This window comes from Pongo abelii, chromosome 19 (genome assembly GCF_028885655.2).
Source record: "Pongo abelii isolate AG06213 chromosome 19, NHGRI_mPonAbe1-v2.0_pri, whole genome shotgun sequence".
In the NCBI taxonomy this organism is placed as follows: domain Eukaryota; kingdom Metazoa; phylum Chordata; class Mammalia; order Primates; family Hominidae; genus Pongo; species Pongo abelii.
In genome coordinates, this window is record NC_072004.2 from 16,051,488 (window position 1) to 16,070,210 (window position 18,723).

At 40.3% G+C, this 18,723-nt stretch overlaps 1 protein-coding gene across 1 annotated transcript in view; it reads right to left on the reverse strand.

The window, feature by feature from the left end:
* Positions 1–17,963, reverse strand: part of LOC129051223 (ubiquitin carboxyl-terminal hydrolase 6-like) — a 97,628-nt gene extending 79,665 nt beyond the window's left edge. Inside the window, exons 1-8 of the mRNA XM_063718390.1 lie at positions 17,383–17,963; positions 14,522–14,663; positions 13,120–13,344; positions 11,703–11,818; positions 9,869–9,983; positions 8,374–8,475; positions 5,074–7,476; positions 4,175–4,352 (exon numbers count right to left, since the gene is read on the reverse strand). The gene's annotated coding sequence lies outside the window, so the exon portion shown is untranslated. The remainder of the gene's footprint in view (positions 1–4,174; positions 4,353–5,073; positions 7,477–8,373; positions 8,476–9,868; positions 9,984–11,702; positions 11,819–13,119; positions 13,345–14,521; positions 14,664–17,382) is intronic.
* Between the last annotated feature and the right edge of the window lie 760 nt (positions 17,964–18,723).

Sequence of the window (18,723 nt, forward strand, 5' to 3'; positions counted from 1 at the left end):
TTCCACTAAGTTATAAAATCTACATAAAAATTTGATACTATATCAAATTGTACTTCTCACAGTTCTGAGTTAATTTCCTTTAAACTCTGTTTAACATATATTTGTTGTTATAATTGTTACTTAAGATACTGAATCTGGTACAAGTTTTGCTTCATTTGTTCTTGTATCAGTATTTAGTATCTTGTTTTCCAGTTCTAATCAGCACTTTCCGCAGAAATTACTAATGTACAAGCAAATCGTAACAGGTAGAGTCTCCAGAGAGCTCATCTTGTTAAGTTTCTATTGTCTGAATATTTAAAATAATGAATGAAAGGCTTTTCAGTCTTACAAAAGTCAGTGTGCTTGGTCTTACTAGTGTATAGTTTCGTCTCCTTGGACACGAAGGCTTGTCTAAAGCTAATAAAACAGAAAAGTACTTTTCCTTTTTTGCTACTTAAGAACGTAGCAGAAATGTTTGCTGAGGTAGCTTAGTCAATCCTAATTTTTTTCTCTTTATGTGTGTTTGGTCTCACAATATTTCTGGAAGGGTGACAGAGAAGTCCCTGCTGGGAGTGGGTACCACTGAAGTTTCCATGCAGGGCACATGACTGTTCACATGTTCTTTTATTGGATCTCACTTCCAAAGTCAGTTGTCTTTTACGTAACGGCATTTCAACACTGTGTCAGGGACTCTGGGTCGGGAGGTATCTAAGTGATATGGTTTAGCTGTGTCCCCACCCAAATCTCAACTTGAATCATATCTCCCAAAATTCTCCTGTGTTGTAGGAGGGACTCATGAGAGGTAACTGAATCATCGGGGCTGGTCTTTCCCCTGCTATTCTCGTGATAGTCTCACAAGATCTGATGGGTTTACCAGGGGTTTCCGCTTTTACTTCTTCCTCATTTTCTCTTGCTGCTGCCATGTAAAGAAGTGCCTTTTGCCTCCTGCCATGATTCTGAAGCCTCCCCAGCCATGTGGAGCTGTAAGTCCAATTAAACCTCTTTTTCTTTCCAGTCTCGGGTATGTCTTTATCAGAAGTGTGAATACAGATACACTAATTAAAGACTGCCTGTTCTTTGCTAATACACTAAGCAAAGATTGCCTGTTCTTGCCTGGCCATATGAGAGAAAATCTACCATTCCGTAACAGTTAACAATTCCAACCTTTTCATTCTCTTTTCTAGTTATACCATCTATTATCTAGATTTCGATTTGTTTTCACTTTTTATAGTTATCTAAAAGAGCAATAAATCATCATCATGAAATTTGTAAATCAGGATAATTCTCAAGGTACCAAGACAAAGGTTTGCCCTGTAGTTTGTTTAAGACAAGTCTTGATGATATTCTCCATAATATGCCTTTATAACACCTAAGGAAATCATATACAAGAAATTCTTAAATTAGTCTTGTTATTTTTATTGATAATTTGCTCTGTCCCTTTTGGAAGCATATAAGATGTGCTCTCTGAAGCACATTTCCAACATGGAAACGTGATCATTTCCCAAGTATCACGGCACTGCCAAATCCTAATGGACATTTCTAAGTTTTCTTCTCCCCAATTAACCATTCTAGCATATTCTGTTTCAATTTCCTAAAAAGTAGCCTCTGTTTATTGTTGGCATTCTGACTGGAAGAGTCTAATCACCTTTCCTTCCATCCATTTGTCTTTAGAAAATTTCTTAGTACACCAGTTAAAATTGTGCTTCCAGCTGAGTATGCCATGGGTCATATCAGACCTGCCATAAAGTCAAAACTAATCACTAAGCACTTCAATGACAAGATAAACTACAGTTGTCTTATTTAATCCTGGCTAAGAGGAACTCCAGCCATCTAACTCTATGCACAAGGAGCACCTGACATGACCACTTGGCCTGAAGTCATAGCAGCTCTTTTAACCTGGTCAATCCAGAATGCTGTTCCATTCTAATTCCATTATCTGTTATTTTTAATTTTAATGCACATAACTTTTTAGAAGTCTTTATTTTAAAAGCCCGTCCCACTGGGCCGGGTGCAGTGGCTCACGCCTATAATCCCAGCCCTTTGGGAGGCCGAGGCAGGCACATCACCTGGGGTCAGGAATTGCAGACCAGCCTGACCAACATGGAGAAATCCCATCTTTACTAAAAATACAGAATTAGCTGGGCATGGTGGTGCATGCCTGTAGTCCCAGCTCCTCGGGAGGCTGAGACAGAATTGCTTGAACCCGGGAGGCAGAGGTTGTGGTGAGCTGAGATCTCATCATTGCACTTCAGCCTGGGCAACAAGAGCAAAACTCCGTCTCAAAAAACAAACAAACGAACAAACAAAAAGCCTGTTCCATGACATCACCTGCCACAACACTTTCTTCTAGCATATGTCTTGGTGCACAGTTAATTATACTATGGACAGACTGCAGAGGTATGCTCCAAGCTTTGTTGTAAACAATAATCACCACACTTATTTAAATCCTTCCAACCTAACACTTGATTAAAAGAATCTCTTAAGTACCATCATTTCACTTGCCATTACACTGAACTAATTTAATTTCTTTCATCTTTTAAAATCCACTTTAAGTAGGATGACTTTTTTTTTTTTAATTTCTCTAGAATTTTCTTGTGGCTTTTTGTACTGGATCTACGACATCTCCAGAAGGAAGTTCTGTATCTTTTTTCCTCAGCACATCTCTTGCATTCACCAAAGTTAAACAGCAAGAACAAGTCTAAAAGGTACCTAAATCAAGAAGATGGATAAGACCACTTTGCTATATGTGAAATTTCTCATGGCACTTTAAGTGAAATGTAAACATTTAAAAACCTATGAAGATATAAACATCATGAAAATTATTCCAATTCATTTTCATCAGCTATGACCTCATAACCTTTTTGTATTCATGTTCTAAACCCCCATGTCTCACATCCCCTTGGCTGGGCAGCTGTGATACAGGTGATGAAGCTGGGCTGCTTCTTGCTCCACAGCACCATCTCCTTGGCCACTGCTGGCAGCTCCCCTGCCTAGCTGGAGGGTCTTCATATATATATTTTCAATATTTTTAGTAGCTTTTATTTCAATTACTCTAATGGCTTCATTACTGATTTATTCGCCACCACTCATTTTTCCATTTTTCTCCCAGGTTCTCCTTCACTATCGATTTAGTTAATTTGTAAAATTTCTGCCAGTTTAATTTCCTAGGATAAGGAGTATTTGAAATACCCCACAAGTCATTTTTTTGTGTGTATATAAAATTGAGGCTAACTTATTTTTCTTTACCTTGTAAAAGCTTCTGATGGGTCATCCAGAAATTTTTTTATATCATAAGTTACTCAAGGAGATGACTCATATGGAATTCCAACGTATTATGGTTACCACCCCTGACCCTTTAAGGAGTAATCTTAAAAATAGAAAAGGAACAATATGCTGTTGGCCTAATTAAAACTTCTCTCTTTGTGGGCAGTTGGTTACCTGAGGACACCCAGATGCCATTCAGCATGACTTTTTAATGTTCACTATTGTAAACAGCAGGCTATTTTCCTTATTTGGTTAAGTGGTTAAATTCTGGAGAGGAATTAACATATTCAAGCAGAGGCAAATATTTGATCAGCCATGAGATATCTTGCTATAGGTATCCATACCTGCCATTTTTTTCTTCTTTTTTAAAAATAAGTTTTTCTCATTAAAATATGTAAATATTTATTACACGATTTGAAAACTGGAAAAGTTGCAAGGAAAAAAACATGTTTGAGATTCTACTGTATATATAATTCTATATCCTGTGTTTTCACAGAACATTTTGAGCATTTTTCAAAGCCTTATGCATCCTTCATAGCCATTATGTACCAGGATATTCTACTGAGTTGTTTAAGCCATTTCTGATGTTTTCTTATTATAAATACCACAGCAATCAACATTTTCATAAAAGGAAGAGAAGCACAGCTGCTTCAGTGCAGTTCAAGGGAGACACCAAAGTGAGAATTCAGTGTGCTCAGGCTTCAAGCAAGCCCTGGGGCAGGAAGCGATCCTACATGATCAGCCTCATAAGGCTTATTCTTCACATAAGCCCACTTCCCATTTTCCTGTCTGTCCAGTGGATCTCAGGTCAGAACTTGGGTCAGTGTTACTAACAGCTGTATTCAGATCAGAAAGGATAAGGCAGAGAAAACAGTAAGGATCTGTAAATTTTTTCTTCCTGTTATAAAGCTTCGAGTTTAAATTCTCTTACCTCTGGAGAAGGGTCTTTCAATGTAAGAGTCATCAAGGACACTGACTGTGGGCTGCCAAGTTCAGGCATATCAGGAATAAAGGCTGACCAGTAGCCATAAAGAACTTTTTTTTTAATCGATTTCATAGTAGAAAGAAAACAAACTAAGCCTCCTTGGCGAACTTTAGCTTGGTAAGACCTTTCATAACCAAGAGAAAAAAGGAAAAAGACTTAAAAAATCGTTTTTTTTTTCAAAATGCAAACATGAAATGGTATTTCCACCAATTCAAATGATACATTCAAAAATTAAACATTCTAAATAATCCCTAAAGATGTCAATGTGTTATTAAAAATTTCTTTCAAACCACAATCAAAACATGTTAAGACAATTTGTTTCTATAACAAGTTATTAAGGCTGACAATTAAAAAACACAACTGGAGAACAAAAGGACAACCTACTGATATCAGGAAACTAATGTTAGACAGGAAACACTGCCGAGTATCCATCCATCCATTCAACGAATATCTACTGAATGACCTACGTATGTGCCAGGCATCATGCTGAGGCTGCCAGACATAAACAAAGCCCCAGCCTTGACAAGCTAGGCAGCAAGGGACAGTTAAGGAGTTAACTATAATACATTATCAATAACACTAAGGCAGAAAAGGCTTCCCGGGGAACATGATTTCTGAGCCCATATCAAAGATGAGTAGTGGTTAGCAAGACAAAAAGGCAAAGAAGAATATTCTAAGGAGAGGAATGACATGTGCAATGGCAGATCAAGAGAGCAAGTCGTGTTCTGAATACCACCACAGCCCCCAGAAATCAGGCTCTTCAAGTTAAACACATGCAGCAGTCAAGTTACAAACTTACATGCAACTTAGAATACAAGGTATAAAATGTAACAAAATACTACTACCTCATTTTACTCTGCATGCCTCCTTCAGCATCAGAATAGTCTGACTCACTACTGCTGACCCTTTTCCAACTGGAAGAACTGAAGGGTAAGGAGACTCCATCTTTTCCTGCAGCTCCATTTCCATCTAAAGGCAAACTCTGGACACCCAGGGAGGAGGGACACCAAGTGTTCCCTTCATGCAGATTCACTCTGCCTGTGCCAGTGACTGGGGCCACCTCTACTTCACCACTGGATTCCTTTTCCTCCTCCTCTCCTTGCTGGATTTTCTTTGGTTTTACTTCGGATTTTTTTTCTTTTTATTCTGATTTTAGGAGCAAATGAAGACACATATAATAGCTACTTCAGAATGGCTTTTCACTGAATCGTTACTTCTTCATTTTAAAGTGATTAAATATGTCCCCAACATGTAGTTTAAAGAAAGAAGAAAAGAGAAAAGAAAAAAGTGGAACTTCTTTAATACCCTAAGCATCAGGCACGATGCTAAGTGCTTACTGTCTACTACAAGAAAGAAGGAATGAAATACACGAGACACAGTAAAACACGTGGCCTGGGTTTAAATTGTACCTCTGTGCCTTGGGGCAAATCATTTAGCCTCTCTTGAGCTTGACCTTGCTTATCTGTAAGTATGCGGCTAATACCTCCTACCTTGCACAGGTGTTGTGAAGGTATTCAGCCTTCTCAACTGGAATTTCTCAAGAGCATTAAAGCCTGTAGAAAATGACTTGAGTGTCTATTTTATCAGTTCTTGGAGTAAGATACATAGCTAGTACCACTCCACATGCCTGCACAGAAGAGATAGTTGTCCATTACATACAATGCTCATTTCAGGGCTTTGGGTCTCTGTAGAAGTAGATACTAAGTAGAAGCCAATTTCTTTCTTTCTTTCTCCCTGTTACTTTCTTTCTGATATACAAGTTGTCTGGAAACTGTGTCTTCCTCCACGTTCTCAAAGTCTGTGGCCTTGAGGCAGGAAGTTCCCATTACTTGTATCTTGAACTACTTATTGTGGCCCCCAGACCCATACTCTTTTATTTGCTACCACAGTGATTTTTCTAAGACACAAATCTGATCACATCATTCCCCTATGTAAGATTCTTTGATGACTCTCTATTGCCTATGAGATAAAAACCCAAACTCCTCAGCCTCCTGTACAAGAATCTTATCATTCGGCCTCTGCTACACAACAGCTCCACTCTTTCTCTCCCTGCACTGAAACTCTAGTCCTACTAGTTAACAAATGGGCAATGTATACTCTCATTCTCTACATCTATGCACCTTTTGTTTTATCTGCATGAAACACTCATTCCTCCTTGTCTGTACTGCTACTCATTCTGAAATCTCTGTTTACCTATACCTTTAAAAAGCCTCCTCTTCCTCCTGCATTTAGACTGGGTGCCCTCAATGTGTTCCCAGAATACTCTGTGAATATTCTAATGAGAGAAACAATAATATTGCATTGTAGTTGTTTATTTATCCATCTTTGCCTTCTCCCTCAAAATCCTAAAAGCAGCCAGAGTCTATATACTTAGTGCTTAGCACAGCGTCTGGAACACACCAGATGTTGGGTAAATGCTGAGTGAGTGAATGAGTGACATAATTTCTAATAAGAAGCATTTTCATCAGGTATGACATTTCTGGAAGTGAATCCTTGGCCACACATCTGTATGCTCCACGTTCTCCAACCGAAGCAAGAGGGAGATGGCAGCTATCTGGAAAGGCTGGGAAATCAGGTGAATGTAAGGTGTGGAGATGGTGCACTAACTGATAGGTGGGCTTCTAACGGTCTAGAGACGGGTTGGCAAATTATGGCCCAAAAGCCAAATCCAGCCCAGCACACAGCCTGCTTCTGCAAATAAAGTTTTAGTGAAACACAGTCATGCCCATTCATTTACATAGTGTCTATGGCTGCTTTTGCACTGTTAAAATAGAGTTGGTAGTTATGACAGACACCTGAAGTATTTACTAGCCTAGTAGAGAAAGTTTAGAGAACATTTGTTGACTCCTGGTCTTGAGCATCACGGGGATGAGAATGCTTGGTTTGAGGTATAAAGTGAATGCTCATTTTTATAGCTGTTATACTGACTACACCTCTAAGAAGTATAAGATGCTTTAACTGGTACTTTGAGCATCAGATGAGTTTAAATTTACTATGCTAACAACCCTAAACTGAAATAAAATTCAAGGTAGGCTTTTAGGGTAGTAGTGATGCAAATCATAGAAAACACACACAGCAATCTATTAAAAATAAGCCACAACTTAAATCTAAATAAACATAAATGTACCAAAGTTGGTCAAGAAGCACTGGATTCTGATTGCTGTGGTTTGATAGGTGTTCACCCATCATACTGAGGAAGTGGAGTTGGGTATAACACCGTGGGCATCTCTATGTTTAGTCCAGGGAGTCTGTGAAACATGAATTTCTAATAATGATGAATAAGGACACACACACACACACACACACACACACACACACACACACACACAAACCATTAATCATAAACCATTAATCATAAAACAGAACTATTTACCATGTCTGGATCAGAACACTCACAGATTAATGTTCAAAAGCCTACTAAGGAAATATAAATGAGACAGAAAATAGATACCTTGAAGGCATAGGGCTTAAAGAAGAGCTGAAGTTTATCTGGCCTCCAGCTGGATCTGGTTTGGTCAGATCAAATCAAGTCTGGTTTTAGTTTCCTTATTTATTTATAAAATTTATCCAATTACTTTATCTGTCTATAATTTTTTAAACCAATTTGTCATTTTTATTTACCTATCTCCACCTATAGCTACCTCTCTATTTGATGTGGGAGCAAGAGAATGCCACAAGGAAAGAATTACTTCTTACTTTGCTGGCTGAAGAAGCTGGGTCCCCGGAGATGCTGGCCTGACTTTCCCACTGACTGGCACGCTCGGAAGCTGCCCACTGACACACGTCTTGGTTGGCCTGCCTACTACTTGGAGGAGAAAGCCAAGGAGAAGCACTGGCTCTTCTTCTAAGTACAAACAGGTACAACATAGTCTGTAATTAAATCTTCTACAGGTCATACCCCCCTACCTATTCCCTTCCCAAGACTCATAGATAATTTTAAAATTTTGATGCATTTATTAAATGGAGATTTATTATTTTCTGTTAATATTAAGTGTCTTTGAATATGAACATTTTTGTCTACTCTCTCAAAATATATGTAAAAACTTTTAATACCTCAAAGTTAGCCTTAGAATAAGGATGTGAAGTGGTGCTTGTACCATGGGTTGAAACAGGAAAGACAATGATCATATGAAGACTTGCCTTACCTTTAGCACAGCTAAAAGTGCTCCAAGTTCATCAGTCTGTGTTAGTTTCATTCTCCCACCATTTAGAAATGACTGTATATCTTTTAATGCATTTTGCAATAACTAGGGGGAAAAGGGAGACCCAGTTAGAAGGCAGAATAAAATCTGGTTGTCCAGGAATCAATTTACTAGCACCGCTTAGGATAGAAGAGGGACAGTCTCTAGATGATGGAAAAAACTTTTAGACACACACATACACACACAAAGCAGAGATGCAGATCCAAGGAGATGGGATAAACTACCATGAATTCTTTTCTAGAAGAAAAGAATAATGAAGTGGTCTTATTGTACATGTTTACAAACCACTATGTACAAATGGTGAGCAAGAAAAAAGACAGAAGATGTCTAGCAAGAAAAATGTGATAATGGATAAAAAAGATAGCACAGATCAGAATTGCGGAAGCTCTGTAATATGGCAAACCCAGCCCTCTTAAAAGCAAGGCCATGTATATGGGAACAGATGATAAATTATAAAAACTTGGTTTCTGGAGGGCAATTCTGACCAAGATTGATTTCTTGACTCAGTAATCTCATTTCTAGAACTCTCTCCTTAAGAAACACTTCCTACATTGGGATGATGTGAACTGTAGCCTTGTTTGAAATAGTGGGAAAATTTTAAAAACTTCAATTTTGATGATTATGATATGATTATAAAAGAAGCTAACCCTCTGCTAAATGTAAAACTCAACAACAATAACAACAGGCCCTTTGAATGCTTTATTTCATATACTTCTCATAAGAACCCCACAATGTGGTTATATCAGTCCCTTTTCAGGGAGGGACATGGAGGCTCCAAGAAGTTAATTTGTCCAAGGTCTCCCAGCCATAGCAGTTAGAAAGTATGAGGTATATTAACAGCAACCGAATAGATGTCCCAGAGATATTAAGTTTTAACAAAACAAGAAAGTTACAAAACAGCATGTTAAGTATGATCCCATTTAAAGTTGTAATTCTCATTTACATATAGAAAAAAAATCCAAGGGCACGTAGCACAAATTGTCTTCAGTGGCTATATCTGAGCAGGAGACTAGAAGGAAGTTTATCTTAGATATAGAACATTTGAAATGTGTTACTCTAAATTTAAAAGATGTTAACAAACTGTCATTTGCATCATATTTTTAAAAAAGAAATAAAATACTGCAGATATATTTGGTGAAATCTCTCTTCACTTTCATCTTAAAGACAGTCACCAGCCCGCAACTATTGCTTTTATATTCAGAAGGAAAAAGAACAGTTTCCTCTAAAAACCTAGAACTGCAAAATATAACAAATAAAAAGCTTCTTATAATTTAAACCAAAATGGTATGATTTTCATCTTTTTAGGTTACAAACATTTCATATATGTGTATTTCTCTAGACAAAGCTAATAATGCAAATTAAACTCGTTAGTAACACTTTTCCAATCTGCTTCTAGACACATCTGCAACATTCACTATATCAATGATAGTCCACTTACCATGCAAAATGTGATATCATTCATATCAGATGATTTTGGAGATTGTAAAATAGTCAGGAAAGCTTGGAAACAGACATTTTGGTAGGGCTCCTCCAAATATGGCTGTCCTGGCACACTAAATGCATACAGAGAAAACAACTCAAACTCAGTCTCCTTAAAAATGAGGCTTGCAAAAGACTAATTAAAAATAGCAGTCATACATGAACAGACACTTCTCAAAAGAAGACATTTATGCAGCCAAAAAACACAAGAAAAAATGCTCACCATCACTGGCCATCAGAGAAATGCAAATCAAAACCACAATGAAATACCATCTCACACCAGTTAGAATGGCAATCATTAAAAAGTCAGGAAACAACAGGTGCTGGAGAGGATGTGGAGAAATAGGAACACTTTTACACTGTTGGTGGGACTGTAAACTAGTTCAACCCTTGTGGAAGTCAGTGTGGCGATTCCTCAGGGATCTAGAACTAGAAATTCCATTTGACCCAGCCATCCCATTACTGGGTATATACCCAAAGGACTATAAATCATGCTGCTATAAAGACACATGCACACGTATGTTTATTGCGGCATTATTCACAATAGCAAAGACTTGGAACCAACCCAAATGTCCAACAATGATAGACTGGATTAAGAAAATGTGGCACATATACACCACGGAATACTATGCAGCCATAAAAAATGATGAGTTCATGTCCTTTGTAGGGACATGGATGAAATTGGAAATCATCATTCTCAGTAAACTATCGCAAGAACAAAAAACCAAACACCGCATATTCTCACTCATAGGTGGGAATTGAACAATGAGAACACATGGACACAGGAAGGGGAACATCACACTTCGGGGACTGTTGTGGGGTGGTGGGAGGGGGGAGGGATAGCATTGGGAGATATACCTAATGCTAGATGACGAGTTGGTGGGTGCAGCGCACCAGCATGGCACATGTTTACATATGTAACTTACCTGCACATTGCGCACATGTACTATAGAGCCTAAAGTATAATAATAATAATAATAATAATAATAAAATAAATAAATAAATAAAAATAAAATAAAATAAAATAAAAAAATAGCAGTCATATAGACTATTGGAGTTGGAACATACCTTTGAATTCAACTATGCTATGGAAAATTATTATTTTGGTTAATTAGTTACTGCTGGGGGACAGGCACAGGGCTAGAATGAATATAGAAGAAGGGTGGTTTCCATATGGAAAGGTTACAAAAGTTTGTGGTAGAAAAAGTATGGAGAAAGAAAAATCTTGTTTTAGTTCTGCTGTTCAGTCCTAGGAGGGAAATAATCCAGACAGGTCCTGTCAAGCTAGAATCACACATCTGTGCCTGCCTTCCTACTCGCTGGACAGCGCTGTGCTATGCAGAGACGAGTTCACATTTGTGCTGCTCGTTGTCTACTGCCTACTGTGAGAATCGAGGGTGAGCAGCTGGGGCTGTTTCCATCTTCTTCAAAGAAAAGAAATTGCCCTTTACAGATACATCTCACCAGCACTTAAATCTGCATGAATATATCCTTCTAAAAACTTAATATGCTTAGACTTTATACCAATAGAAAACAAAATTTTGACATACTGCACATTAAGTCACTATTACCACATTTTAGGAATATGGTCTTAGTCTATTTTTTCCTTCTTTACAAGCAATATTAACATTAACAAACAACCTAAGATGATTTTATTAGTAAAGTACACGGGAAATGCAAAGTTAGTTATTTGTCTAAGTTGGTTCTGGCTTCAGGCAGAGGGAACTACCTACAAAGGGCCCAATAGAGGCACTATCTTATTACCATTGAGAAACTTGACTGGAGCCACATACCTGAGACACAAGTTTGCCATACAAGGTACTGTAGCTCTCCTGACTTCAGGATCAGACTGAGCCAAGTCACTCAACTTCATTAAGAGTCCGGTCTTGCCTAGCAGCTGTGGGAGGTACTAAGAAAAATAAGAGTCAATGTAGGTCAAAGAAAAGCTTCTAGGAAAATATTACATTTTAGACAGATTTCTTCTTTCTCTTTCTTTTTTTTAAACTAAATGGCAGTTAAGCACCAAAAGACTAGCTGTTAGATGAATGTCAGATGGATATGCAAAGATATGCCAAAAAGCATCAGTAACAATCATTACTCCCAGCCTGGGTAGCTGCTGATGCTCTTTAGTGTGGCCGCATGGCTGATGGGTAATGATAATATTAAGAATAATGCTTACTATTTACCGAGGGCCATGAACTTGACAAGTATCGTCTCACTTCATCCTCAGAGTAACTATTTTTTTTTTTTTTTTTGAGATGGAGTCTCGCTCTTTCGCCCAGGTCTGACTGCAGTGGTGCTATCTCAGCTCCCTGCAAGCTCTGCCTCCCAGGTTCATGCCATTCTCCTGCCTCAGCCTCCCAAGTAGCTGGGACTACAGGCGCCTGCCACCGCGCCTGGCTAATTTTTTGTATTTTTAGTAGAGACGGGGTTTCACCGTGTTAGCCAAGATGGTCTCGATCTCCCGACCTCTTGATCCACCCACCTCAGCCTCCCAAAGTGCTGGGATTACAGGCGTAAGCCACCGTGCTCGGCCCAGAGTAACTATTTTATACACAAGGAAACAAGGCCCAGAGTGGTTGAATAAGAATTGCTAGAGATTAGTGGCAAGATAGAAACCTGAACACAGTGTTGGCACCAGAGCCTGTGCTCCTGGCCTTTCAAAGGAAGGATAAAGCACTTTAAACTACCTTTTGACATTTTGAGCCACTGCAGTACACCAGAGCTGCCAGGGCTTGAAGAATTTCCATGTGTGTCCAGGAACTACACTGATGAATAGCCGAAATAGTATATGCCAACAGGAAATCCAAGTGCTGTTCATCAACAATTACCTTACAGCACAGGAAAAGATATATTCTGATGCAACTTTTAAAAAATATTATTCTTTTATGGACATGTATGTGCACTTGAATCAAGCTGTATAAAAGAGTGTGTGTCTGTCATTTATGTGTCAAAAGGATCACCTCTAAAGGGCCTAAAAGTTTGATCAATGTAGGGGCCTTTTCCCCGCCCCACACTGTTGCTCGCTTCTTCCTCTTTAGTAAAGTAGAACTTGATAAAGTCCTTGTAATTTTTCCTTGAACTAACCAGACATTGGCAGCTGTGAATACACAGATATGAGTATTTCAATGCACTGAAATTTAATTAAACTGCCTTATACATAATAAACACTCAACAAATACACAGTGAACCAATATAACTGCTAAATACCTACTGCATCTCTAACATGACATGAGGAATACACCATGAAGAGAGGGCATATCCCTCCTGTCAAGGAGCTGATAAGGTTGTTGGGACAGACCAGGCTAATCCAAGTGTCAATTCATGGACAATTGAGAGAAACTGTCACCAAGTGCTGGAAAGCTGGTAAGGCGCTATAGGTGCCACTGGTGATCCGGAACATCTCCAATTGCCAGTGTTACAAAGATGATACACCTAAGAATAGTAAACAGACAGAAGCTACCCCATGTTAGTTTCAAAGATTCTAAACTGAAAACAGCCTTACTCCATGCAGCAGACACTGTTGGTTACCTACTAGCATCCATTTCTTCCTTCCCTACTGGCAGAGTACTAATTTAATTACATGTCCACCTCTCCCATGTGAGACCTAAGGGTAAACACTAATTAGTTTAAGAGAGTGGGGCAACCTGGGGCAACCTTAACCCCCAAGGAACATTTGGCAATGGCTGTATACATTTTTGACTGTCACAATTGGAGAGGTGCTACTGGAGTCTAGTGGGTAGCGGCCAAGGATGCTGCTAAACATTGCACAATGTGCAAGACAGCCCCTAAAACAATCATCTGAGCCAAAATACCAATAGTTCTGATGTAGGCTAATTGTGGCTGCACATTTTAAGCATCGAGGGAGCTTAAGCCCTCCTCCAGGTGATTCTAATGTGTAGTGAATGTTGAAACTACCAGCTGGAGCCATTCTCCTGCTTAAAGACTGGTTTAGAGAGGTATTTACATGACCTAAGTCTCTCCAGCAAGATACTGGGGAGTCTGCTAGAGAGTTTATAGGACATGTTTCCTTACTCTTAAGTACAAGAGACACAACATAAAATAAAGTTATTTAGCTTCTGCTGAACATTAATCATTTCTTTGGCATGGGATGTCCAGAACTGGCACAGTCATCTTACGACTGTGAGAGATGCTAGCTGAGGATAACCCACATGCTAAGGATGGTGAAGGGAAAGATGAGCCTCTTATTATCAAGGAGCTACAGATGCCTCCCTTGGCACTTGGGACATGGAGTGATTCCTTTTTCTTTATTTTTAAAAAAATTGTTTAGTGACTCTGGGATGGTTTTTCTGTTTTTTGCATCCAAAAGCATCCTAATTCACATAATGCTAGTTGATATGTTTTGTGCTCTTAAATATATTCACATACTCATGTGGTAACAGTCTTAAATAAATAACTGGAGTCTTTTTATCCTGCTGTCCCCTTGGCCCCAAGCTACTTCTTATATTTTAGAAGCATCAAAAGTAGACCACAAAAATGGTAGCTTCAGGAAAGGGGAAAAATATTGGTAGGAGAGAGGCAGGGGATTATTTCAATTTATTCTTAGATATATTTTGTTCAAGTGTATCTTTCATAAGAAATTATAAATTACCTGGGCGTGGTGATGGGCGCCTGTAGTCCCAGCTACCTGGGAGGCTGAGGCAGGAGAATGGTGTGAACCCGGGAGGCAGAGCTTACAGTGAGCTGAGATCGTGCCACTGCACTACAGCCTGGGCAACGGTGTGAGACTCCATCTCAAAAACAAACAAAAAAAAAAGGAAATTATAAGCTTGGGGGACCTGAATGATATTGGTTTACTGAACCAAACAGAAAGGCATACAACTAATAGACAAACTTCTAGAATTCTACAGAATAATTTTTTTTGGATCAGAGTTATATTTGCTTTAAAAGCATTCTTATAGCATCTCCAACAACAGCCTATCATACCTACTACAGATGTAGTATTTCAAAGGTATCTACTTACTCTCAAAGTTCATGATATGAATTCTAGAGTTACCCACATGATTACCCATAATCTGTTAAGTAAGTGGTGGATAAGCTGGGACACTTTGCTGACAAGATGATTCTGATTAAGAGGTACCAGTCGGTAAGCCTGGACAAGAAGAGTGCTAACGTCCTACCAAAAAACAAAAAAAGGTAAAGAAGAGGTAAAATACTTATTAGTCAAGTGAGGATCCTCAAAACACAGCCAAATGGGAAAATAAAAGTAAATATTCACATTCAAAATGGGGAAAGAAAATGTGAGGCAGGAAGGAAAAAAATGAAGTGATAGCACAAAAATAGGATGTGCTAAAAAAGAAGGAAAAAGCCAGGCACAGTGGCTCACACCTAATCCCAGTTCTTTGGGAGGTCAAAGCGGGAGGACTGCTTGAGCCCAGGAGTTCAAGGTCACAGCGAGCTATGATCTTGCTGCTGCACTCCAGTCTGGATGACAGATTTGAGACCTTGTCTCTTAAAAAAAAGAAAAGAGAAAAAAAAAAAAGGAAAACAATCAGTATGGTTTTGGTCAGGCTGAAGACTCTGTTCTCTACATATGTAGAGACAGTATAATTAAATAACCAAAGAAAGGCTTCTAGGGTATAAAAGCACAAACTGAAGTTAAAAATATCAAAAGGTAAGTGAACCAGATTTTCAATGCCGTTGGGAAAAATCAGTCCTAACTCCTAACACTTCTACGGATTTTACGAATAATTAGGGAATTCTTAAAAAAAAAAAAAAAAGAGGGACCTATTTGCAAGTCCCACTCTTCATTCATCCATTGATGTTTATAGAATGACAAGGTTCTCAGCACCTACTATGTGCCATAGCGTGCTAGGTTTTTGGGCTCCAAAGGTCAAACATGTTCCTGAAACTCAAAGAGCTCACAAACTAGTGAGAGAGAAAGAAACACAACAAATAATTAAAATAAGGTGAATTAAGTGCTGAAAGAATAACGTACAAACTCTGTCCAGGAACAGTAATTAGGGAGGCCTTGTGGAGGTGATTGTAAAGCAGAATCTGGAATGATTTGAAGGATGAGGAGAAATTTTCCAGATAGGGCATCAAAAAACACTGCAAGCAAAGTGGACAGAGTATGCAAAAACCTGGAGGTGTGAAACACCGGTAGGTGCCTGAAGAAAAGCAAGTTTTAAATGACTGCACACAGGAACAAACGGGGGAGTAAAAGGAGAGAATGGAAAGGCACGAAGTTTTGTTGCAAAAGTATCAAATTATACAAATACAGCTAAAGTCCTCGACTACTGCCTTAATCTCAGTCTGCTTCCTAATGACACACACTATTATTCTGTTGTCAATTCTTTCAGACCTTTTACTTTGCACATATAAACACACATATTTTAAAATCCCTCCTCCAGCTTCATACTGATCTCATTCTGTATGAATTGTTCTGTAACTTGCTCCAACCATTTACCAATACGTATTGAAGACTTTTCCAAAGCACATTTTAAATTTTATGATCAATTATTTTTTTGCCTCCTAAAGAAAAGATCATTCTGGCAGCAGAGGAATGACTGGCTTGGAGAGGAGCGAGACAGCAGGCAGGAGATCAGTCAGAGGAGACCAGCAGAACAGTCCAGGCATAAGTCGCCTTGCCTGAGGTCTAAGACACTCGCTATGGGAACAGACAGGAGAGGATGAACTGAGAAATATATATGAGACACATTCTGAAATATCTGAATTGGACAGGATCTGGGATGAAGGAGGGAAGAACCAGTGTTTGTGTCTTGTGTGACTTGGTGGATGGTGCATGTGTGTTGGAAGGTGGGATGGGCTGGGGACGGGAATGTGTGTTTGGAGCTAATGAATTTCATCTTTTGGAACTGTCTAGTTTGAGATGCCTGTGTAAGCAGGCAACTTGCACCACTTCCCTCTTTCCTACATAGGGCCAGAAGGCCATGGTGTCAACAGTTGAAAGAATTCATTAATTTAAGGCCTGATGTGTGTAAGATTACTCAGAAAGATGGCAGAGGGGAAGAGCTAATGTGTAGGAACAGAAAACGCAGGGGCTTTGTGGCGGAGTTTTGTATAGTGTATTTTTATGAGCTTCAGTATTTTCATAAGCAAAAAAGACCTAATACTACCCAAGTTCTAAGATTCCCACGTGGTCCATGTACCATGTAGGCAATAAACAGTAGTAATGCATTTTGTCAACAAAGTGTTCTGGGTGCATAGAGAGAGAGTCAAGGAGGGTGCGGGCCGATGGAAAGGGGTATCAGAGAGGAAACCTGACGCATTATCAGAGTAGGAGTCTCAAGTTGCATTTTGAATGACTCCAGCATGCCAAGCGCTGCAGGGTCTTCCGAATGGAGAACTAAGAATGTGCCAAGGTAGGAGGGGGCACGCCAGCCTGAAACTAAATCATCAGGCGCGAGAGTGGGAAGAGCAGGGAAAGGAAGGCGGAGGCCACCAGCTGAGTTCACCGAGGGGTGATGCCGGGACCAGCAGGGACCGCACCGGCTCTCTCCAGAGCGCGCCGACTACTTCCGGGGCCACGCCACTGCCCTCGCTGTAGTTCTCGGAGATGAGCCGATCGAAGAGCAGGTGGATCTCGGTGCGGGTGGAGCTGCTGTCATCAGGGCGCAGGGCGCAGAGCCTGGCGGACAAGCGGCGAAACCCACTGCCTCACTCAGGGATTGATTCTCGCGGTGCTTCCCGCCGGTGCCCGGAAAGCAACCAGCAAGCAACTTGCACAGCAGCCATCTTTTCTACGTGGTTCGGGTTGGGGTCGGGGGCGGGGGAGGAAAGAGTCCCAGGGAAATACTTCGGGGGCATCATCCCGCTCCGCGCGCTAGTTCCGGAAGTACCTTTTTTAGACCGGACTGGGACGCAGAGGGGTTTCCATGACTACGGGACCCTTCTGACTAGTACCCCGCAAATGCTTGTCACAAATTGGCTTGGAGGCCGGGCGCGGTGGCTCACGCCTGTAATCCCAGCACTCTGGGAGGCCGAGGCCAGCGGATCACGAGGTCAGGAGATCGAGACCATCCTGGCTAACACGGTGAAACCCCGTCTCTACTAATAATACAAAAAACTTAGCAGGGCGTGGTGGCGGACGCCTGTGGTCCCAGCTACTCAGGAGGCTGAGGCAGCAGAATGGCGTGAACCTGGAAGGCGGAGCTTCTAGTGAGCTGAGGTCCTGCCACTGCACTCCAGCCTGGGTGACACAGCGAGACTCTTTCTCAAAAAAAAGGCCGGGTGCGGTGGCTCACGCCTGTAATCCCAGCACTTTGGGAGGCCGAGGCGGGCTGATCACGAGGTCAGGAGGTCGAGACCATCCTGGCTAACACGGTGAAACCCCGTCTCTCCTAAAAATACAAAATATTAGCCGGGCGAGGTGGCGGGCGCTTGTAGTCCCAGCTACTCGGGAGCCTGAGGCAGGAGAATGGCCTAAACCCCGGGGGGCGGAGCCTGCAGTGCCGAGATCGCGCCACTGCACTCCAACCTGGGTGACAGCGAGACTCCGTCTCAAAAAAAAAGAAGCAAAACTGGGTATGTGCGTTTTAGAGGTGTTGTACCTTTTCAGCATTACAAATGAATAGAGATGAGTAGCAAGTTACTTTGGTCCACAGATTTTTGGTATCTTAACTAGTTTTGGATCTCTTCCACTAAAGGGATTGCCTGTTGAACATGGTTAGGAATGTAAACTGAAGGCAAACTGCCTGGGTTTGAATTTTGTTCTGTCCCTTGCACCCTGCCTGGCTTCAAATCCTAGCTCTGCTTATTACGTTCTTTTAAGGGGATGATCTTTGAGCAAATGTCTTAGCTTCTGTTTTCCCAAGTAAATGGACACAATAG